General features: G+C 40.2%; 1 protein-coding gene across 1 annotated transcript in view; it reads right to left on the bottom strand.

Annotated features, from left to right (window-relative positions):
- BID (BH3 interacting domain death agonist) overlaps positions 1–20663 on the bottom strand; it is a 52710-nt gene extending 32047 nt beyond the window's left edge. Inside the window, exon 1 of the mRNA XM_074194940.1 lies at positions 20538–20663. The gene's annotated coding sequence lies outside the window, so the exon portion shown is untranslated. The remainder of the gene's footprint in view (positions 1–20537) is intronic.
- Positions 20664–23959: the final 3296 nt, after the last annotated feature.

Genomic DNA, 23959 nt, shown 5'->3' with positions numbered 1-23959 from the left:
TTGTAAAGACAATTTTTTCCCTAATCTTGCTTCCCTCCCCCTACTCCCCACAAAAGGCAGTCTGTTAGTCTTTACATTGTTTCCATGGTATACACTGATCTAAATTGAATGTGATGAGAGAAATTATATCCTTAAGGGGAAAAAAATAAAGTATAAGAGACAGCAAAATTATGTAATAAGATAATGGTTTTTTTCTTCAATCAAGGATGTTAGATTATTCTCGTAAGATTTTGTAGAACTGGAGAAGTTGATATATGAGTTGGTAGTTAATATTTTCTTTATCACTTTTTTGGAAGTAATAACATTAGTGATTTTAAAATGTTCTTTATTGTGAACAAATATAAAATTAAATATTAAAAAGTGAAAATTTTAATACATAAAGAATATGAGATTGTGAACTTATGTTACAGAGTTTTTAAAGTATGTATTAAATTATGTATTAAACAGGAGTAATAAAATCCCTGCTTTATTACCTTCTTCCTTCTGTTCTTTTATGATGCTTTTTTGTTTTTGTTTTTGGGGTTTGTTTTGCCTTACTATCACTATCCACCAAGTAAGTCTCTTACCCCAATAGCCGCCCTCCTTTGTAACAAATAAGTCTAGTCAAGCAAAACAAATTCATACATTAGCCATGTCTGTAAATGTATATGTCATTCTGTACCTCCAGTCTATTATCTCTCTTGCCAAGAGATAGGAAGGATGTATTGGTGATTTACCCCCACCTCTACCCCTAACTCCTGCTCCAAGCATTTAGTAGTCTCTCTTTCCCATTCTGTTTCAGATATCATTATTAACTCTATTGTCCAATGCCCTCAAAATGTTGTCACTTGAAACATGGACCTCCTCTATAGCTATCTGGTCTCATTTTGCAGCATTTTGTTTTCTTTAGTATCATTTCTACTTCCCCTTATAGAACATCAAAAACCAAATGTCCCAGCTCCACTTGTCATTGGTGGCAGTTTAATATAAAAATTTTAATTTTAATGGATCTTTGCCATTTTTTCATCTTTTTGTTGTTCTTCTAGATTCATGCTTAAATTCTATTGGGATGATCTGGCTTGTTTGTCAAGTATTCTATAAATGGGTTTTTATTAATTTACCTGTATTATTTCTCTGTTGTTTTATGAGGTTCTGTTACTCATAATCTTCCACTATCCTCCTCTATAAGATTTTTTAAAAACAAGTTTATATCCTAAACCGCTTTTGTATTTGACTGCCATCTCTTTATTTAGCAAGAAGCTAATTCACTTGCTGGCCAAGACTGTTTTATTCTTTTTTTTAAATGGCAAGTGATTTAAAACAGTAAATCCTGAATGTAAATCCTGATGATAATTTGCACTGATGTACTTTGCTTTTATTTTCTTGGTAACTTTTTGGTTTATGCTCAGTTGGTCACTGTGTTAAGTGATTTACAAATATCTCATTTGACTAGAAGAAGTATAAGAGGACTGATGGTCATTTGATAATTTTTTTTTCCTTAAAAAACTCACCACCTAGAAGACAGAAAACTGGTGATGAACCTAAACAAATGGACTATGTGTTAAAAAAAATTAGACACAGTCAGTCAAAATTGTATTAGTAAGGGCAGAAAATACAACAACAAAGGACCTAGGTGAAGCAAAAACTGGAAAGAAGACTGTATCTGAACTGCCAGCTGCAAATTTCCAGGCTCATGGAAGGGGAGCAGCATTTGCCAATCAATGAGTAATGGGTTTAACCATCTCTATGAGCAAATAGAGGCTTAGGCCACACCAAGGAAGAAGTAAGCACAGGTACTTGTTTATGAGGTAGAAAAGAGAACTGCTAAGGCAATCACAATGGCCCAAGAGGGCTGAACCTTAAGTCAGAAAGACCAGAGTTCAAATCTAACCTCAGAAACATCCTAGCTATGACCTTGGGCAAGTCACTTAACTTGGTGGCTTAGGTTTTTTTTAAATTGTAAAATGGAAACAATAACAGCATCCCTCTCACAGAACTGTTGTGAAGATCAAATGATAGGATAATAGCTATCACTTATATAGCTTACAATGTGCCAGGCAGGCAGTCTTCAGAAGAGCTTTACAATCACTTTTTTTTTGTTTTTTTTGTTTTTAGGATTTTTGCAAGGCAAATGGAGTTAAGTGGCTTGCCCAAGGCCACACAGCTAGGTAATTATTAAATGTCTGAACTCAGGTATTCCTGATTCCAGGGCTGGAATCTGCACCACCTAACTGCCCCTACAATCACTTTTACTATCATTTTTTTTGTGTTGGTTTTTTTTTGCAAGGCAATGGGGTTAAACGAATTGCCCAAGATCACACAGCTATTAAGTATCAAGTATCTGAGGTTGAATTTGAACTCAGGTCCTCCTGACTTCAGAGTCAGTACTCTATCCGTTGAGTTACCCAGCTGCCCACCAATCATTATTCACAACAACCTTGGAAGATGCCGTTTTATAGATGAGGAAACTGAGCTAAATAGAGATTATGTGACTTGCCCAGCGTTCCACAGCTACTAATGTCTGAGGTTCCATTTGAATTCAGATCTTTCTGCCTCAAGGCCAAATGTGTATTAATTAACCTACTAAGTGATTCTCTCCCATCCTCTTCACAAAGGCTATTCCAAGGTGGAGGACTTCCAGAAGGCTAAAGCCATCCCTCATCTCTCATATGTTCCAATCCTGTCTCACAAACTCTGTATTAGACAGTTTCACCTGGAATCCCAGCATGTCTAAAACATTCTCTTTTCTTCCCCATCACCCCTGATCCCCTCCCTTCCCCATTCCTCCTCTTTTTTTTTACTTCCCTATTATGATCTTGGGCACCACCATTCTTCTTGTCATCCCAATTTGTATCCTTAGGACATTGTCACTCCTCATTCTCACTCACTTTAACATAATATCTAATAACTTACCTAAGCTTTTGATCTCTGCATCTTCTGAATACTCACATAAGCCACCACCCTTGTTCAGGTCCTCATCCCTTCTGGACTATTGCAATTGCAATCTGTTCTCCCAGACTCAAACCTCTATCTTCATCCATTTCCATCTTCAACAAAGTCACCAAAGGTATTTTCCTATGCAGAAGGTCTGATCATGACACTCTACTCACCTCAAACTCTAGGGCCTGTCAATTGCTTCTAGGATTACAAAAACCCCTATTTGACATTTAATTTTCTTCATGATCTAACCCCTTCCTACCTTTGAAATCTTTTTTACACATTCTGTGATAGAGCTATACTGGCCTATCCTCTCTGCTACTAGTCCCCTTCCCTTCCATAGCACTTTTGAATTTGTTATATGTGTATACACATTGACTCTCCCATTAGAATGATGATGATGATGATGATGATGTTCGTCCTTCATACTTGAAGAAGACCATGACAAGCATGTGAACTGAATTTGAGAGGGGGGAGCTGTGCTAAGTCACCAGCCTCACTTTCTCCTCCAGAACCATCTGAGTCCAGTGACCAGATATGGATCAAAATGACTGTAGATAATATGGCCCTGGATGCAAGGGACTTGTCCAAGATCACACAGCTAGCAAGAGTCAAGTATAAGACTGGATTTAAACTCAGGTCCTCCTGACTCTAGAGCTGGCCCTCTAAGCACCGTACAACCTAACTGTCCGTTCGTCCATTCCCTTAGAATATAAGCTTTTTAACAGTGGAGGAAGTCAGGTATTATAGTAGAAGGGGAATGGGATTTGGAAGCAGAGGGCCTGGGTTCTAATTGTAATTCTGACTCTTACTGTGAAACTCTGAACAAATCATTTAACTTCTTTGTGCCTCCGGTTCCTTTCATTGTAAAATGAAAGTATTGCACACTTAATTCCTTGAACTTTAAATCTATGAGTCTATGAGGAAGTGTTTGTCTTTATAGACTGAGTTCCTATCATAATACCTGTTTAATAAATGTCTGTACTGGCCAATAGGACCAGAAAGGATAATGATCATTGTTGGAAGGGTTGTGGGAAATCTGGGACACTATTACACTGTTGGTGGAGCTGTGAACTCATCCAAACTTTCTGGAAAGGAATTTGGAATTATGCCCAAAGGGAAACAAAAATGTGCATACCCTTTGATCCAGCAATACCACTACTGGGTCTATACCCTGAAGAGATGATGAAAAAGGGTAAAAATATCACTTGTACAAAAATATTCATAGCAGCCCTGTTTGTGGTGGCAAAGAATTAGAAATCAAGTAAATGTCCTTCAATTGGGGAATGGCAAACTGTAGTATATGTATGTGATGGAACACTATTGTTCTATTAGAAACCAGGAGGGATGGGATTTCAGGGAAGCCTGGAGGGATTTGCATGAACTGATAATGAGCGAGATGAGCAGAACCAGAAAAACACTGTACATCCTAACAGAAACATGGAGGCGATGATCAACCTTGATGGACTCACTCATTCCATCAGTGCAACAATCAGGGACAATTTGGGGCTGTCTGGGATGGAGAATACCATCTGTATCCAGAGAAAGATCTGTGGAGTTTGAACAAAGACCAAGGACTGTTACCTTTAATTTAGGGGGGAAAAATGATATCTTTTTGTCTGATCTTGCTCTTTCTTTTACTTTATGTTTCTTCCTTAAGGATATGATTTCTCTCTCATCACATTCAATTTGGATCAATGTATATCATGGAAACAATGTAAAGACCGAAAAATTGCCTTCTGTGGGGGTGGGGGGAGGGAAGTAAGATTAGGGGAAAAATTGTAAAACTCAAAATAAATAAAATCTTTAAAAAAAATAAGTGTCTGTAGATTAACTGATTGATCATGTGCACTGTCATCTGTGGTTGCTCTTCATATGCTTCTTTATTCATTCTAGGTCACACATCACTTCTATATCCTCTCCAGACAAGTGCTTCTGCCCCCTGACCAGGCCCCTCAGAGCCACCTGACCAGGCTCCCTGAGGGGAGCCACCCTTCTGGAGAAGGTCTCTACAATACCCACCATCAACTGCTAAATAACTGCCCTCTGCAAGCAGATAAACCCGAGAATCCTGGGGACCACAGCATCCTCCAGAGCACTAAGCCTTCTTCCAGCCTGGGTCCTATGGTCATCATCCTAGAGAGCAAACCCTATGGGAGAAAGGGGCCCATCACACCATCACACCCACCAACTATAAACTGACTCCCATTGACAAGACAGGCTCTGGAAGGGAGGAGCACCTGTAAGGAACATATGTGGCCAAGGTAACATGTCTCCAGTATCTCAGGACCTAAATGTGCTTGCTCTTCTTTGGTGTCCTAACTCTTTTCCAGAGGTGTGTCATTTCTTCTAGACAAGTCATTCAGCTATTCTTTTTTTTTTTTGGCAAGGCAATGGGTTAAGTGACTTGCCCAAGGTCACACAGCTAGGTAATTATTAAAGGTCACACAGCTAGGTAATTATTAAATGTCTGAGGCCACATTGGAACTCAGGTCCTCCTGACTCCAGGGTCAGTGCTCTATCCCACCATGCCCCTCATTCAGCTATTCTTACTCTGTCAGCTCAGCTTCCAAACCTGAATCCATGGTTCATCCTCTTCTCTGCTGCCTTGGACCATTTGCATTTTGCCCTTGTCCTGCTGTCCTGAACGTTTCTCAAGCTGGCAAGTTTAGCATTTTAAAGGCCATATAGTCTTCTTCAAGTCACTTCAGTCAATGATCAACTATCCTTTTCATTTTACCTGGCAGAATTCCTTCACATGTCATAAAAGGATAACAGACTATAGCTATGTCTTTGTATTTCTTTTATACATTAACTCCTTGATGTCTCATTTCAGTGATCACTTAGGGGCAGGAAAACCAGTTCTCTCTCACTATACTAACATGTAAATACCCGGCCATAGATTTGAAGATATAAAGAATTTACTAGCATTGTCTTTTCAGGTAATGATAATATTATGCAAATCTCAAGTGATCTTCTAAACTGAAGATTTCTGTTTATAAGACCAAAGTTTTAAAGTTGATTTTAAAATAAAACCAAAAAACTATTTTTAACTTTCCAAAATTTAAAAATGACAAAACCCAAAAATCAAACCTTAGTCCCCAGTTACCCTAGCAGTTGAGCTGAATTCATTCATCAAACAAGAGGCCTGCTAAACCAGTACAACCTGTTAACTATCCACTACCCACTTGGAACAGGAGAAGTCAAAACCCAAGAATCATCTCTACCCACAGGTGTACCCACAAACACATGTAAGACTGCACATAAACAATTAGGTAATAGGAAACCCCAGAACAACTAGATGCACAAACCACCAAGATACCTGGAACCAGAATGGGAGAAAGACTCTACAGATGTAATCATATTAGATAACAATAAATCACAATTATATAGAGTTTTAAGGTTCAAAGTGCTTTCCTGTTTGAAGGATAATCACATAGACAAATTCATAGGAGAGAGCACAATTGTGTTTATAGAACATTTTGAAACTTTAATGATTCTAAACATCAACCATTAATGTTATTATTTGTTCAGGAAAAATTTAACTCATCTACTGTAATGATGATGATACAACAAATCATCTTCCTCTTCTGTTCAGCTTCCCTGTCCAATCCTCTAGACCACAAATGGTTTTCGTAACCAATCAGCTTCTTCCTGAGTTTCTATTCTCAACTGTTTTCATACTAGAGTCTTATGACAGTGATCTAGTGGAAATTCCTATTTTTACTCAGATCACACAGCCGTACTGCCAACAAAGTAGACATGGCCCTCAAAAAATAGCTTTAAAAAGTACTTAATTCAGAGAAACCTTAGACATCATTTCATCACATCTTTTAATCTCATAAATAAAGAAACTAATACACCATGGATTCAGAGACTTTAAGTGGCTTATCCAAGATCAATTAGATAGAGCATATCTAGAATACTATGTACCACATTTGAAGAAGGATGCTAGAGAGTTTCTATTTCTGGAAAGCAATGAGGATGATGAGAAAATTGAGAACCCCAATAGATGAAGATTATTCAAAGGAACTGGGAATGCTTAGGTTGGGAAAGAGAAGACTTCAGGGGGCCATGATAGTTGTCCTATATTTAAAGGATTTTTTTCATATGGAAAGAAAATAAGACCTGCTTTTGCTTGGACAGAAAGGGAAAAACAAAGCAGTTGGAGGGAGTTACAGCAAAACATTCAAATCAGATACAGTTCCATGGGCCCAATCAATTTCAATGAAAATAACCCCAAGATTAAAATGTAGCCTTTATTTCTCTTGAGCTCCAGTACTTTAGAACCCATAGTTTATTGGGCAGCTCTACCCTGATGTCCCCGAAATGACTCATTTAAAATGTCTAAAACAAAATTCAGCATTTTCCCCCCTAAACCTACACTTCCCCTCCTGATTTTCCTACTTGAAATAAGGGCACTACCAATCTTCCAGTTAATCAGTTTAATAACCCTGGAGCCATAGTCAACAATTCCTCTTTCACATCAGCTCTTCCTTTTGTCCAAGTTCAGCACTTATGGAATCATTACCCTTGTTCAGTTTCTCCATATCCTCTCCAGAAAGACTTCTAATTGGTCTGTCTTTAACAATTCATCTTTTTTTTCCTGTGAGGCAATGGTGTTAAGTGGCTTGCCCGAGGTCACACAGCTAAGTAATTAAGTGTCTGACGCCTATTTTGAACTCAGGTCCTCCTGACTCCAGGGTCCATGCTCTATCCACTGCACCACCTGGTTGCCCCCTATTTCTAATACCCTTCCATTTCTAAAATGCAAACTTTTGACTTTTTGCTTTTCAGAATTCGAGTTTCCTTCAAGGCTCTGCTTAGGCACCATCTCTTCCTAAACAAGGTCTTTTCTGATGACTCTCACCTCTTCTAAAATTATGTTGCATATATATAGGTTTTTGCAAGGCAAATGGGGCTAAGTGGCTTGCCCAAGGCCACACAGCTAGGTATTTATTAAGTGTCTGAGACCGGATTTGACTCCAGGGCTGGTGCTTTATCCACTGCGCCACCTAGCCGCCCCTGTTGCATATATTTTAAGAGTTTTTTTTATATTTATCTGTGAACATTTTTTAATCTACTCCTCTTCCTCCCCTCCCTTCCAAAAGAACACAAGCTCCTTTTGGGTAGGAACTGTTTTATTTGTCTTTATATCTCTAATCTTTCTTTCCTCTTATTAACTCTCTAGTTTTTCGTCCAATGAGCTATCTAAATGGCCAAATCTAATGGCCCTTCATCATCCTTTTTGACATCCTTGTAGCCTTTGATACTGTCCATCACTCATCACTTTGAGGCCCTCTAGATTTTTGTGACAAATACCTCCATCACTTCAAGCCTCTCTCCTGATTTTCCTCCTACCTGTTTGATTCTTCCTTCACAATCTCTTTTGCTGAATCTTCATTCAGCTTATACTACCATGTTCTGGACCACCTTCTCTTCTCCCTCTATACAATTCCATCTGTTGAGCTCATAATTTGAATGAATTCAGTTTCATCATAGATAATTCTCAAAATCTACTGATCCAGTCCCTATCCTTTCTAACCTACAATCTCTGAGAGCCTACCAGACATCTTAAATTGAATGTCCGATAGATATCTTAAACTCAGTATGTCCAAAACAAAATTATCTTTTCCCTAACTTTTGTTATCTTTTCCCTATCTTTTCCCTTTATAAGAAAATCCACCCCCTTCCTAATTTCTGTAATATTGTTAAGGGTATCACCATCCCCCAGTCATGCATACTCAAAATCTAAGGAACATCCTAGATTCCTATTTCTTACAGCCTACATCCAATCAGTTGCCAAGGCCTGTTAATTCTACCTTTAAAATATTGCTTGTATTTGCTCCATTGCCTCCTTTGATATTGCCACAATACTGGTGCAGGCCCTCCTTACTTCATATCTGAAGAATTACCATAGCCTGCTGGTTACTATCCTGCCATACATCTTTTTCACCCCATTTCCTCCTCCACTAAACTATTAATTTTACTTTTCTTAAACACAAGTTTGACCATATCAGCCCCTCTTCCCCATCCAATATACTCCAGTGTCTCCCTCGAACATATAAGAACAAATATAAAATCCTATTTAGCATTCAAAGCCCTTCATGAACACCTGAGCCCTTACCCCTCCTCATATATTTGGTGATCTAGTGCCCCTGGCCTCCTTGCTGTTCCTTCAACAAAATTCTCCATCTCTTGATTGTGCATTTTCACTGGCTGACCCATTGCTGGAATTCTCTAACTCCTCAATCTGCCTTCTAATTTCCCTGGTTTCTTTCAAGTCCTGAACTCCCTTCAAGCTATTGCCTTTCCTCTGAGCTTAACTTCAGTCTATCTTCTCTATATCTTGTTTGTAGCATTCTGTCTCCCCTATTAGACCATGTGCTCCTTGCCTAGTTTTGCCTTTCAGCTGACAAAGAACATGAATAGTCAGCTTTCAAAAGAAGAAAGGCAGGGTCAGCTGCTATTCTTGTGATGCTATTAGGAAAGGTATATCCATTGACCATGCCCTTGTCTAGGCCTTCATTGATGTTGTCCCTCATGCCCCAAGGTTGCCAACCTCGGTCTTGATGCAGAGTAGCTATGTGGGCATGGGATGCATGGCAAAAGCTATCAAAATAGACATCATTATGTTAGGAAGAGGGGAAATTCTCAGTGAACTGGTCAGTGCTCTATCATACAACTGTGTGTGGCATTTTCCCTACTTGGGTGATAAGACAACAAATTCCAAGTTTGGATTATTGAAGCATTGTTCCATAATTTTCTTTGCCACCAAATTCTACATCCAAATACTGTGCCAATAAGCAGCATGCCGTATTTCAATGCCTGCTGGTAACTCTCTAAACATGATAGAATACCCGCTCCTCCCTAAATCTATGGCATTCTAGATCGTGCCCACTCTACCTTGTAGAATCTAGAAGAATAAAGTGATAATGGTCTAAGGACACCAAGCTAAAAAATACTGAGACTGAGTACCTTCAAAAACTCCTGTCTATCTGTGGGATGTGTGAAGAGGCCAACAGCTACATAGAGTGGCAATAGAACAATGAATGAAACATTTATTGAGTCTATGGTAGGGCAGCTAGGTGGCGCAGTGGATAAAGCACCGGCCCTGGAGTCAGGAGTGCCTGGGTACAAATCTGGTCTCAGACACTTAATAATTGCCTGGCTGTGTGGCCTTGGGCAAGCCACTTAACCCTACTGCCTTGAAAAATCTAAAAAACAAAAAAAATTAAGATAGTCCCTGCTCTCAAAAACCTCATTCTAATGGTATGGGTTGCATGTTTTCTGAAGCTTTGCTAGGAATGCCAATTAACTGGTGTTAACAAAGTGCCACCTGAGGGCGGAGCCAAAATGGCAACAAGAGAGGATCTTCTCTTAGGCTCTCTCTCATAAAACTTATAAACTAAGGACTCTAACTAAATTTTCAAGAGACAGAACCCACAGAGGGACCCAGTGAGGCAGTTCTACTCAAGGTAAGCTGGAAAGAGCAGAAAGGCTCTGCTCCCCAGGGTTGGAGGGGAGGCCAGCCAGAGTGAAAGAACTTCAGCCTCCCGGAGGCAGCCCCAGGGTGCTGGGAGCCACGGCTCACAGCAGCGGGGGAGTGTCCTGACCATGGAGTACCGGGTACAATTTGGGGGAATAGGGCGGGGGGGGGGAACCTCTGCCAGAGTGAGCACATGAAGCCCAGCCCTCAGGATACACAGCAAACAGCATGGCCAAGGCAGTCCAGATCCAGGAAACAGAAGCAGGCAGAGCCAGTAAGCAGGAGCCCCCAGGGCATGAGCCCATTGAACCTAGGGAAGGGAGTGAAGAGAAAGACTGCTGAGCTCTGCCCCTGGAACAGGACTCTGGGGCTCTGACCACATTCAGATCCTGATTGAAGTTTAGGCCCCCCCCACCTCAGCCCCATGGCAGAGGGGGGCGCTTATGGTCATTCATAGACCAGGAGGGAGGACAGAGCCTCACACACTGAGATCCTTGTGGGAGTCTCTCAAAAGCTCAGGAAGCACCCCCAAAACAGGGTCAGGGTGGGAAAATGAGCAAACAGAGAAAAAAGAGGAACACCATTGAGAAATATTTTGCCTATGAGCCCAAGAAGGATCAAAACACTCAGTCTGAAGATGAGTAAGCACAAGATCCTGCATCTAAAGACCCCAAGAAAAACAGAAATTGGGCTCAGGCTATTGACAGAGCTCAAAAAAAGGCTTTGAAATGAGGGAGTTAGAAGAAAAACTGGGAAAAGAAATGAGAGATGCAGGAAAAACATGAAAATGAAGTCAGCAGCCTTAGTCAAGGAAATCCAAAAAAATGCTGAAGAAAATAGCATGCTAAAAACCAGCTTAGGTCAAATGGATAAAACAGTTCAAAAAGTTACTGAGGAGAAGAATGCTTTAAAAAGCAGAATTGGCCAGATGGAAAAAGAGATAAGAAAGCTCTCTGAGTAAAATAAATCCTTCAGACAAAGAACAGAACTCAGGGAGATTGCGGAATTTACGAGAAATCAGGACTCAATACTTCAAAAGCAAAAAGAATGAAAGATTAGAAGAAAATGTGAAACATCTTGTTGAAAACTGATATGGAAAACAGATTTAGGAAAGATTATTTAAAAATTATTGGAATACCTGAAAGTCATGATCAGGAAAAGAGCCTTGACATCATTTTCAAAGAATTACTACAGGAAAACTGCCCTGATAGCCTAGAAGCAGAGGGCAAAATAGAAAAGGAAAGAATCCACCAATCCCCTCAAGAAAGAGATCCCAAAAAACCAACCCCCAGGAATATTATAGCCAAGTTCCAGAACTCCCAAGTCAAAGAGAAAATATTACAAGCAGTCAGGACACAATTCAAATACCGTGGAGCTGCAATCAGGATCACACAGGACTTATCAGCAACTACATTAAAAGCTCGTAGGGCTTGGAATATAATATACCAGAAGGCAAAAGAGCTTAGAATGCAACTGAGAATCAACTACCCAGCAAAACTGAATGTCCTCTTCCAGGGGAAAAAGATGGACTTTCAATGAACCAGGGGAATTTCAAATGTTCCTGTTGGAATGGCCAGAGCTGAACAGACAGTTTGATCTTCAAATACAGGACTCAGGTGAAGCACAGAGAGTGGAGAAGGGGAAAATATGAGGGACTTAATGATGATGAACTGCATGTATTCCTGCATAGAAAAATGACACTGATAATACTCATATGAATCTTCTCAATTAACAGAGCAGGTAGAAGGAGATTTTATAGATGAAACACAGGAGAAAGCTGAATTTGAAGATAAAATATGGTGTAAAAATGGAGTCAATAGAAAAAAGGGAAATGTAATGGGAGAAAGATAAAGGAGAGGGGGAACAGGCCAAGATATTTCATATAATAAGATTTTTCTTTATTCCAATGAGCTATTGCAATGATATGGAAGGGGGGAAGGCAAGGGGGAGTGAGGGAATCTTAGCTCTCATCAGAGGTGGCTAGGACAGGAAACAGTATATATACTCAATGGGGTATAGGCATCTGGAGTAAGAAGTGGGGAGGACAGGGGGAAGGGGGGAGATGTGAATGATAGAGGAGAGGATGGACCATGGGGGGAGAATGGTCAGATATAACACATTTTCTTTTTTTACTTCTTGCAAGGGGCTGGGATTAGATGGTCTGTCTGGGACCATAGGGCCAGGTGGATGCTGGGCCTAGGGGGTGGTATGGGGGCTAGGGGCCTCTTGGCCCCAGGACCAAGGATCTGTCTGCCGTGCCACTCAGCTACCCTACAGCAGAGTCAGTGAAAGGAGAGAGAAAATATAGTACATGGTAGTGGAGAAATACGAAAGGAGGGAGTTGTGATCAGCAATGGCAACGGTGGAAAAATATGGAAATAACTTTTGTGATGGACTTATCATAAAGAATGTGATCTACCCGCAACAGAGTTGTTGGTGTTGGAACAAAGACTCAAGCATATTTTTTATTATTACTATTTTGGGGGGGTTCAGGGCAAAGGGGGCTGGGTGGCCTGCCTGGGGCCGCATAGCAGGGCGATTGTTGGGTGTCTGAGACCGGATTTGGACCTGGGTGCTCCTGGCTCAAGGGCCAGTGCTCTGTTCTCCACCCAGCCACCCCTAATATTATTACTATTATATTTTATTTGGGGTCTTTTTTTTCCTTTTTTTAGTTTTTGCAGGGCAGTGGGGTTGCGGTGGCTTGCATGGGATCACACAGCTGGGTGATTGTTGGGTGTATGGGGCTGAATTTGGGCTTGGGTACTCCTGACTCCAGGGCTGGTGCTCTGTCCACTACGCCACCTGGCCATACCTATAATTATTACTATTTTTTTAATTTTAATTTTAATTTTTTCTCTCCCCTTTACTTTATTGCTCAAGCAAGTCTATATTTTTTGGGGGGAGGGGGTATTTTGTCTACTGTTAAACAAGAATATTTTATTAATGTATAAAAAACATTATTTGTACAAAAAGAAAATAAATAAATATTAAATTTTTAAAAAAGTGCCACCTAAATACTTCTGAGTGTGGCCAAATAGCTTTACAAGTGGCCAGCAATGGCAGACCATCCCAGATGATGGAGTAGGAGGAAGCAATATAATTGAGCTTTCCCCAAAAGACTTCCAAATTAAGTCTTGATGGAAAAATCTAGGAAACAATCAAAATGAGGAAGTTTTCTAATCCTAGTCAGCATGGATGAGAAGTCTGTGGACAAGACCTAGTCTGTGCAAAACAATCCTGTATGGGGAGTAAAAGAGGGCCCGCTCACAGCTGTGCACTAGGACAATTCAAAAAGTTTATTATACTTTAGTGACAAAGATGATGCTCAAGACATCAACCCAAAAGAGAATATCCCCAAATAGCTACAAGCAAAATCTCAAAGAAAAGCTGGGCAGAGACAACTAGAATTCTTGGAAGAGAAAAATCAAAGGTTTTTAAAAGGGAGTTAAACATTTTAAATAAAAATAAAATTGCATTTATAAAAGTTTTTATAGGGCTGGCTGGGTGGCGTAGTGGATAAAGCACCAGCCTTGGAATCATCAGGAGTACCTGGGTTCAAATCTGGCCTCAGACACTTAATAATTACCTAGCTGTGTGGCCTTGGGCAAGCCACTTAACCCCATTTGTCTTGCAAAAACCTAAAAAAAAAAGTTTTTATAAATTTATATATTTTAAAGGGGCTAAAATTTTTATAATTTTAAAAATAAATTCCTTAAAACTTTAAAAATAAAAAAGCATATTTAAAAAATTGGAGAAGGAGAGCAGTGGAAAAAAAGTGGAAAAAATTAATGGCTTGGCATAAGAGGTACAGAACTTAGCCCAAACAATAACCTTCTTGAAAATTAAATAGACAAGGGGCGGCTAGGTGGCACAGTGGATAGAGCACTAGCCCTGGAGTCAGGAGAACCAGAGTTCAAATCCAGCCTCGGACACTTAATAATTACCTAGCTGTGTGGCCTTGAGCAAGCCACTTAATCCCATTTGTCTTGCAAAAACCTAAAAAAAAAATAAGAAAGAAAAAAAAATTAAAAGGAAAATTAAATAGACCAAATAGAAAATAATGATTCTATGAGATCAGAACTATTAAAACTAAGATTGAAAAAAAGTAGAAGAAAATATAAAATATTTCACATGGAAAACAATCAAGGAGAAACAGTTTAAGGATCACTGTACAATCTGAAAACTCCCCCAAAGAGCTGAGTCATTATATGTCAAGAAATCTTAAAAGAAAATTGCCCAGATTTAAAGAAATAGAAAAAATCCACCAGTCATTTTTTAAATGAAAACTCAAAATGAATACTCCCAGGAATATAGGAAAAATAAAAAACTTACAGTTTAAAAAAAAAACCCAAGAAAAATATACAGGTAGCCAGAAAGAATTAAGTTGGATACCAAAGAACCATAGTCACACACTATTTTGTAGGTATCATCATAAAGGAGGAAAAAAAGCTTAGAATATGATATTATGGAAGGCAAAGGATATAGCCACAAGCAAGAATAAAGTGACATGGCCAGCTAGGTGGCATAGTGGATAAAGCACCGGCCCTGAAGTCAGGAGTACCTGGGTTCAAATCCGGTCTCAGATACTTAATAATTACCTAGCTGTGTGGCCTTGGGCAAGCCACTTAACCCTGTTTGCCTTGCAAAAAAATAAACCTAAAAAAAAGAGAATAAACTGACATCCTACAGGAGAAAAAAAATGAATTTTTAATGCAACAGACAATTACAAGAATTCTTGGTAAAAAGACCAGAACTATGAAATGTTGAAGTTGAAACAAAAGGATCGTGAGAAATATACAAAGGTAAACAGTGATAAAGGACTAAACAAGGATAGATGGCTTACATTCTAATATGGGAAGATGATACATGAGTCCCCTCTAAATCCGATCATTGTCATAGAGGAATTCTTATTAGACAGAAGAACTAAAAATGGTTCTGTCCTGTCTTGATGATCTTAAAAGGAAAAATGGAAAGAGAGAGTCAGAAGAATATACTGGAGTATGGGGAAAAGGGAAAAGAAGATAAGGGAAAATTCTCTCACACAACTGAAATGTTCAAATACAGCCTATACAAATGAGGAGGAGGGTGGGAGGAATGATTAACATTTGAACCTCACTCTTGTCTGAACCCCTTCTCCCCACCACGAACACACTTAACAGGGAAATAAGTAGTAAAAATGAAGAAGAGAGAATGAATGGAGACTTAAGAGGGAGAAATTAAGGGAGGTATAAGCCCTAAGCAAAAAAAATTCAAAGGTTGTATTTAGCATAGAATACCTCACATCACACTTAGTTGTATAGATGTTTTCCCTTCACTCCATTAGACTGAAGGCTTTTTAAGGGCAGGCACAGTCATTTTTCTTCTTTGACAAAATGATAATCCCCGAAGTGGAAGGGACCATAGAGGCCATCTAAGTCAAACACATAGCCCACAACATTCCTAGTGCTAGCTAAACCACACTGAAATATTAACTGTGAGATATTTAACAAAATAAGTAAAAATGCAACAAAATGTAGGTAATGTTAATATGTGACTTTTTAAAATCAATATGGGCCTATAGAGATTTTTTTTTAATAGATAGTTTAGTATCCCACATTTCTGTTTGAATTTGATAACACTGATCTAAGATGTGGCCAACCCATACCTGAGGAAGAAACTTTTTACAGCACATTCAAGAAGTATCATTTATCTTCTACTTTGAAGTCTTCCAGTAAAGGGAAACCTACAACTACTTCCTAATACATCCTATTTCACCTTTGATTAACTACAAATGTTTTTAAAAAAGCTTTCCCAAAATGAAATCTAAATTTGCTTCCCCTTAATTTCCTAATCACTCTTAATTTTGCCCCTTTAAACCAAGCAGAAAAGACAGATAAAACCCATCTTTCAGTCATTCAGCGAATAGTAAATAATCACCTACTATGTATCAGGTACAATACTAAGTTCTAGAGATACAAAGACAAAGTTGCCATCATTCATGCTCTTCAAATAGCTTACATTTTATTAGAGGGAAATAATGGGAACAAAATAAATAACAACAAAATATATTCAAAGTAAATCAAAGGAAGGCAGTTAGAGAGCACAGTGAACAGACAGAATACCAGCCCAGGAGTCAAGAGAACCACTAGTTGTGTATTCCTTATTGCCTCCCCTCCAAAAAAACCCAAGTAAATCAAAGTAATTTGTGGGGCAGGGGCACTAGGAACAGGATGGGAAACATGAGGTAAATGTGAAACTTGAAGGAATTAAAAAATTTTATGAGGCAGAGGTGAAGATAAGAACATTTCTGGCACAGGGGAAAGAATACTTAAAAGGAATAACAAGCAGAACCATTTGTCTGGAACATAGGGTATGTAAAAGAAAATAAAATCATAAACCTGAAAAAGTATACTTTTAAATGCCAAATGAGTTTTTATTTTACACAAGAGACAACCAGGAGCCACCAGAGGCTTCTGAGCAGGGGAGTGACATAATCAAACCCACTCTAAAGGGATCAATTCTGCAGCCAATACAGCACAGACCCTCAGATGCCTGTAGACATCTATCAAGTTCCCCCAAAGTCTTGTCTTTTCAAGTCTAACCAGGCCCAGTTCCTTCAAGCAATCCTTACACAGTATTATCTCAAGACCTTGCATCATCCTGATAGTCTTCTTCCTCTATGTCCAGCCTGCTCTTCCTTCAATGTGATGGCCAGAGCCAACCCCCCTCCTCCAGATGTGGACTGCGCAGTGCAGAATGCAGAAGATTGCCTCTCTTGTTCCAGACTGTTCTTCAAAACTTTAACGCATACATCATTCCACAAATAGGGAGTTTGCCTTCAACAATTGCAGAATAAAACTCATCCAAACCTTCTCTCCTGTGTAATTCTCACTCAAGATCTCTATAAATCATTCGCAGTGAACCTAGTTTATGTGCCAGGGTTTTTATATCTCACCTAATCATTCTTAGGACTCTCCAGCTGTTATCCAGTCGCATGATCAACCCACTTCCCAACAGATAAGCACTTACTTGGGAGGCAGTTTCACAGCTGAAAGGAACCTCAGTGGCTAAACTCTAAAATCTGCATCCAACCTTTGAAGACCTTTAGTGAGGGGAAAGAGAAGTGGAACTCCTCCTTCACCACTCCATTCAACATATCAGCTGTTACATTTTGTTAAACTCACCTCTTCATCATCTCTGACATCTGGGCCCCCTTTCCTATTTCTGTCACCACAAGAGGCCACTCACTCTTTACTGCTCACCTGGACTATGGAAATGAACTCCATTCATTCTCATTCTCTCTCTCTCTCTCTCTCTCTCTCTCTCTCTCTCTCTCTCTCTCTCCTTTGCCTTGGTGACCTCATCAGCTCTTTTGGGTTCAAATAGTATCTCTTTAAAGATTTCAGATTTAAAAGTTCAGCCATTTTGTCCTCAGCTCCAGTCCCAGATCAACACTGACTTTTGAGTATCCTAAAATGAATATCTTACAGGTATATCAAAGTCAACGTGTCCAAGAGTTCATTGTCATTTTTCTATTACTGATGAGGACACCACCCTTTTCTTATTCACTTCATCTAGTCAGTTGCCAGATCTTGTCTGTTCTACCATCAAAATATCTTTACTATTTCTTTAGCATGGCAAAGAAATGTTTATTAAATTAAATGTCCCTTTAATACTCATGTAGTTACTATCTCAGTACAAGATCTCATTGCCTTTTGCCTCAATAGTTTTATAAACATTCTCCCTGTTTCAAGTCTCCAATTCAACCTCTGCTTAGCTGCCAAAGTAATTTTTTTGGAGACAATTGGGGTTAAGAAATTTGCCTAGGATCACAGAGTTAGGAAGTGTCTGAGGCTGGATCTGAACTCAGGTCTTCCTGACTCCAGGACTGGTGCTCTATCCATTGTATCGCCTCAAACTGATTTTCTGAAAGTCTGACCATGTCATCCCACTACTCAACAAACTCTACAACCTGATCCATTCCTACTTTTCTACTCTTATTATACTTTGCTCCCTTCCAAATACTCTAAAATTCAGTTTCACTGTTTTCTTTGCTATTTTCATATGCCATGCTATCTCTCTTTTGGCAGGGTTTAGAGAGCTAGCTTCAGAGCTGAAAAGATCCAAGATGAAGTTTTGACCAGATGTGTGACTCTGGACAAGTTGTTTAACCTCAGTGTCATTTCTTAAATTATAGTGCCTAAAACAAAACTGACATCTCCATTTATAGTCTGAGTAGGGCAGAGAAGAAAAGAATTATTACCCGTGTTATGATGGATATTATGCCTTTTTACAGAGAAACTACAACTCCATTAGGTTTTGGAGGGGAGGCCACATCATATAATTCATGAAAATTGAGCTTGCTTGTCCACTAAAACCCCAGATCTTTTTTCAAAATTTTGTCTAGTCACATCTCCTCAATTTTATACTTGTGAAATTGATCCAGATTCCAGGCTGACTTAAACATGATTTGAGTAAAAAAAAGTTTTAATAATAGTTAATACTTACACAGCCCTTTGCCCTTTATATATTTAATACCTTTGCTTTACAAGAGGAAGTAGGCTCAGAAGTTAAGTGACTTGCTCAGGGTTACACAGCTGGTAAAGCATTGGAGAAAGGATTCAAACACAAATAACAGTTTTGATCTGTAAATCTGCTAGGCCACTTCTCCTGCTCCAACAGGAGTATCCTCACTTTATCAGTACACTTCAATCTATCACAGGCTATTGATTTCTTCCCTATTGCCTATCCTTAACAACAAAATAAAACAAAGCAACCCCTTACTTCCTAACTATTACTCTATATCTCTCTTCTAGGATTAAATTTCTTGAGAAAGTCATCTACAATTTGTTCTTAACCCTCTGTAATTTGACTTCATTCAATAGAATCATCTTTTCTAAGATTACCAATAATTTCTAAGTTGCCAAATCAACTGGTCTTTCTCATTCTTTGTCCTTCTTGACCTCTTAGTAGCTGATGACAATATCAATCTCCCCCTTCTTGGTCTCCTTTCTTGGTTTTCATTCTGGTCATATCTACTAATAGTGTGTGTCCCCCAGGATTCCATCTTCAGCCCTTTCCTCCCTCTATTGTATCATGCTTGGTGATGATATCAGATTGAATCAATTATCATCTTCATGCAGATGATTCACAGATCTACTCATCTAGCCGTAACTTCTGTCTAGTCTTGCATCACCAACTACTTAGCAATTGAATGCCCTTAAAACATACAATGTAACGGAAACAATTCATTCTCTTTTCCCTTAAAATCTCCCTTCTTCCTAATTACCCAGTTAGTCTAGATGTCATCTTGGCCCTCTGACCTGCATTCATACCTTCACAACATCTGGGGGGGAGTGTGAGTGAGTGGATTGAAAGACAATGGGGTCAAGTAACTCGCCCAAGGTCACACAGCTACGTAATTATTAGGTATCTGAGGTCACATTTGAACTCAGGTCCCCCTGACTCCAGGGCCCGTGCTCTATCCACTGGACCACCTGGCTGCCCCTTCCCTGGATTTCACCTCACTCCAATTGTCAAAGTGACTTTCCTTAAGCGCAGGAGTGACCACATCACTCCTCTACTCAGTTTTTACCCTGATTACCTCCTGGATCAAATACATAGTCCTTTCTTTGACTTTTAAAACTCTTCACCTCATCCCTTCCTATTTTTTCGGTTTTCTAATACTTCAGGCCCTTCACCCGGTCTGTGGCTTTCTGGCTGACCCTAGCAACCCCGACTCCGTTCATGCCTTCTTCATGCCTCTGCTCTGGCTGCTTCACCCTCCTGTCTCCCAGCTTCCCATCTCTCCTGACCCCCCCAATAATGCCTCTCCTCTCGGGTCACCTCCTTTTCTACCGTGCGCAGTTGTTTGCAGAGTGTACCCCCATTATACTGTGAGCCTCTTGTCAGGGCCAGTATTTTTGCCTTTCTTGGTACCCAGCAGGCGCTTACTAAATGCTTGTTACTTCCCCTGGGTCAGCTAAGGGGGTGCGGCCTGAGGGATTTGGGCCTCGTGAGCGCGAGAAAGGCGAGGGGTCAGACACCTGGGCATCCGCCGGGCCGGGGAAAGCCAGGGCTCAGTCCCTCCCCGACCCGGGCCAAGCGTGGGGAGACTCCAGGTGAGGACTGAGGCCCGGGCGAGGATACTTACTGCTCCAGGCGGGGTCTGCTGGGGGCCGGGGTCTGCGGGGGCCGGGGTCTGCGGGGGCCGGGGTCTGCGGGGGGCAGGGTTGCAGCCGCGTAGCGGGAGCTTGGAAATGGGTAGAGTTGGTAGAGAGCAGCTTCGCGGAAGTGCCGCTTCCCCTCCTCTTCCTTCTTCCTTCACCCAGCCCCAGACCCCTCCCACCAGCCTAGTCACCCATCACCCTTAAAGGAGAAAGAGCCTGGGCCCCGAGACTGCGACCCTCGTGGCCGCCCGGGGGTTGCCAGAGCAGACCCCACAGGCCGGGGCTGCAGACGGGCCGTGGCCGGTCCTGGATCCGCACCGACCTTCTCCAAGCCCCGTGCGGGGCGCTCTCCAGCTAGAATCCCCGAGGGCTGGCAGAGACTCCAGAAACCTCCAGTGAACGAAAAGTCTCTGTGCCAGGCTACATGCAAAGCCCAGAACCAAGTCTCAGTTTCCCAAAGAAGGTACATTTTCTGGCTCAATAATATTCACAAATTGGGCTCTGGTCATACGGCCAGAGGAGGGGAGTCCGAATCTCAGGCCTCAGTCACTTGACTCTTTTTTTTTTTTTTGCAAGGCAAACGGAGTTAAGTGGCTTGCCCAAGGCCACACAGCTAGGTAATTATTAAGTATCTGTGACCAGATTTGAACCCAGGTACTCCTGACTCCAAGGCCGGTGCTTTATCCACTACGCCACCTAGCCGCCCTCACTTGACTCTTAATAACCTCATTTCCAGGACCATCTCCAGTCATCCTGATTCATATCTGTCCACTGGACCCAGAGGGCTCTGGAGGAGAAGGTGAGGCTGGGGACATAGTGCAGTCCCCCTCAGTCAAATCCAGTTCATGTGCTTGTCATGGTATCACCTCTCTGATGCGGTCTTCTTCAAGAATGAAGGACAAAAACAGCAAAAACAAAAAACCCAAAACCCATTAGTTGAATTATTCCATAAAGATAGCGGTAGCACAGAAGTCAGTTCTCATTGTTTGTTGAAGTTCTGCTGTCTTTTCTCCAAGGTGTAGGGATCCACACTAGTGGAGAGCAAACTCATTTAAAAAACAAATATCAAGTCAAATTTCCTTAGTTGCCATTTTATAGGACCCTATCAATGAGTAACACAAGGTTGTCACTCTCCTACCTACAATTTGTATAATTAGCAATTATTTAACCTCTTTAGATTCGTAAAATGAGAGAGTTGGTCTTGATGGTTGCTCAGGGTCCCTTATAGCCCTAAATACCATGCTTCTAAGACCCCCAAGGTCCAAAAGAGATATTCAGCATTTGTAGAAGAGATAGATTTACCATCAGGGCAACTAGATGATGCAGTGGATAGAGCACTAGGGATGGAATTAGGAAGTCACATCTTCATAAATTCAAATCTAGCCTCAGACAGTTACTAGTTGTATGACCCTGGACAAGTAATCCATTTGCCTCAGTTCCTTATCTGTAAAATGAGAAGGAAATGGCAAATCAATTCTCTATCTTTGCCATGAAAAGCCCAAATGAGTCATGAAGAGTTGGGCATGACTGACACCTCACCAATAAATTAGAAACTCTTTCAGTGCTGAAGTAAACTTTTTAGAGTTCATATATCTTTGGAATGTTACCATTCTTTAAAACAAATTCAGATAGATCTTATTGAGCACACAGAAAGAATGAAAAGTTACAAGAACCATTCCTCAATAAGTGGTTAAAGGAGATCCACAATTTTTCAAAAAAAAAAAAGAATTTTGAGTGGCCAATTCTAAATTCTTAATAGTAAGGAAAATGCAAGATAAAACAACTCTCAAGTTTTACCCCAGACCCTTGCTGGAATGACAAAAGAAGACAAAACAAAACAAAACAAAAACCAACACACCAAGAAAGAATGTTGGGAAGAAATATACACTAATCATTATTGGTACAGCTGTGAATTGGTCCATTTTGGACAACTTCTTGGAATTATGCAAGAAAAGTTTCTAAATTGTACTCTCCAAGCCACTGATTTAAGATGTTACGAGACTCAAATGTTAAACATCTTCAGACACAAAAAAGTTTTGAATAATACATATAAGATTTCTTAATTGCAAATATATAATTGAAGCATATAACAAAAACCTGGCAAGAGAAAATAAGAATGAGAAGAAAAGGCTCAAACTACACAATTTGGATGTCATACTCAAAAAAATGTCACAGAGTACTATAGAGCCATTTGTATTTAAATGTAGCTAAGCATGTAAAAGGAAAGAGAAAAGTGGCAACAGAGATTTCACTATAATTGCAAGCCTTGCTGTGGGCATGGTTTCACAGAAAACACACCAATGGGAGCAGTTTCTCTCCTTTTGTTTTTATCATTGCTGAAACAGTCCTGAGAAGCATTTTTTTTTTAGTTTTTGCAACACAATGGGGTTAAGTGACTTGCCCAGGGTCACACAGCTAGGTAATTATTAAGTGTCTGAGGCTGCATTTGAACTCAGGTCCTCCTGACTCCAGGGCCAGCACTCTATTCACTGCACTCCCTAGCTTCCCCCGAGAAGTATTTCTAAAGAACAGTTGGTACTTAAAGGTCCTCCCCCTGCTTCAGTACTAGTAAGCTATCTTTTTAAATTTTTTTATTTATTTCAGACAATGGGGTTAAATGACTTGCCCATGGTCACACAGCTATTATTAAATTATTATTAAATATCTGAGGTTGAATTTGAACTCATATCCTCCTGACTCCAGGGCTGATGTGCTCTATCTGCTGCACCACCTAACTGCTGCCCAGTAAGCTATCTTCAAATTCCCCATTGCTAGTAGGAACCAAACAACTCTGCCAGCTTTCAATTTTGTATAGGTATATATGCCTATTCATATAATACATGCATATAAGCATATAGTATATGTAAACACAATCTATGGCCATATTTTTTTTCAAGGCAAATGGGGTTAAGTGGCTTGCCCAAGGCCACACAGCTAGGTAATTATTAAGTATCTGAGACCAGATTTGAACCCAGGTACTCCTGACTCCAAGGCCAGTGCTTCATCCACTACGCCACCTAGCCGCCCCTTATGTCTATTTCTTTTTTTTTTTTTTAGTTTTTATGCAAGGCAGTAGGGTTAAGTGACTTGCACAAGGCCACACAGCTAGGTCATTATTAAGTGTGTGAGGCCAGATTTGAACTCAGGTACTCCTGAGTCCAGGGCTGGTGCTCTATCCACTGCACCACCTAGCCACCCTAGCCACCCCTTATGGCCATATTTTTAAAAATGTTCTAACTCACTATTGATTGGAGAAATACAAATTAGAATGATTCTGAGATATTACTTTATACCTATTGAATTGGCTAATAAGAGAGAAAGAAAATGACAAATGTTGGAGTGGATATAGGGAAAATGAGACATTAATGCACTGTTAGAGGAGTTGTGAAATGATTTAACAATTCTG

This window comes from Macrotis lagotis, chromosome 7 (genome assembly GCF_037893015.1).
Source record: "Macrotis lagotis isolate mMagLag1 chromosome 7, bilby.v1.9.chrom.fasta, whole genome shotgun sequence".
NCBI lineage: Eukaryota > Metazoa > Chordata > Mammalia > Peramelemorphia > Peramelidae > Macrotis > Macrotis lagotis.
The sequence above is the reverse complement of the archived record's forward strand: the minus strand, read 5'-3'. Positions and strand labels throughout refer to the sequence as shown.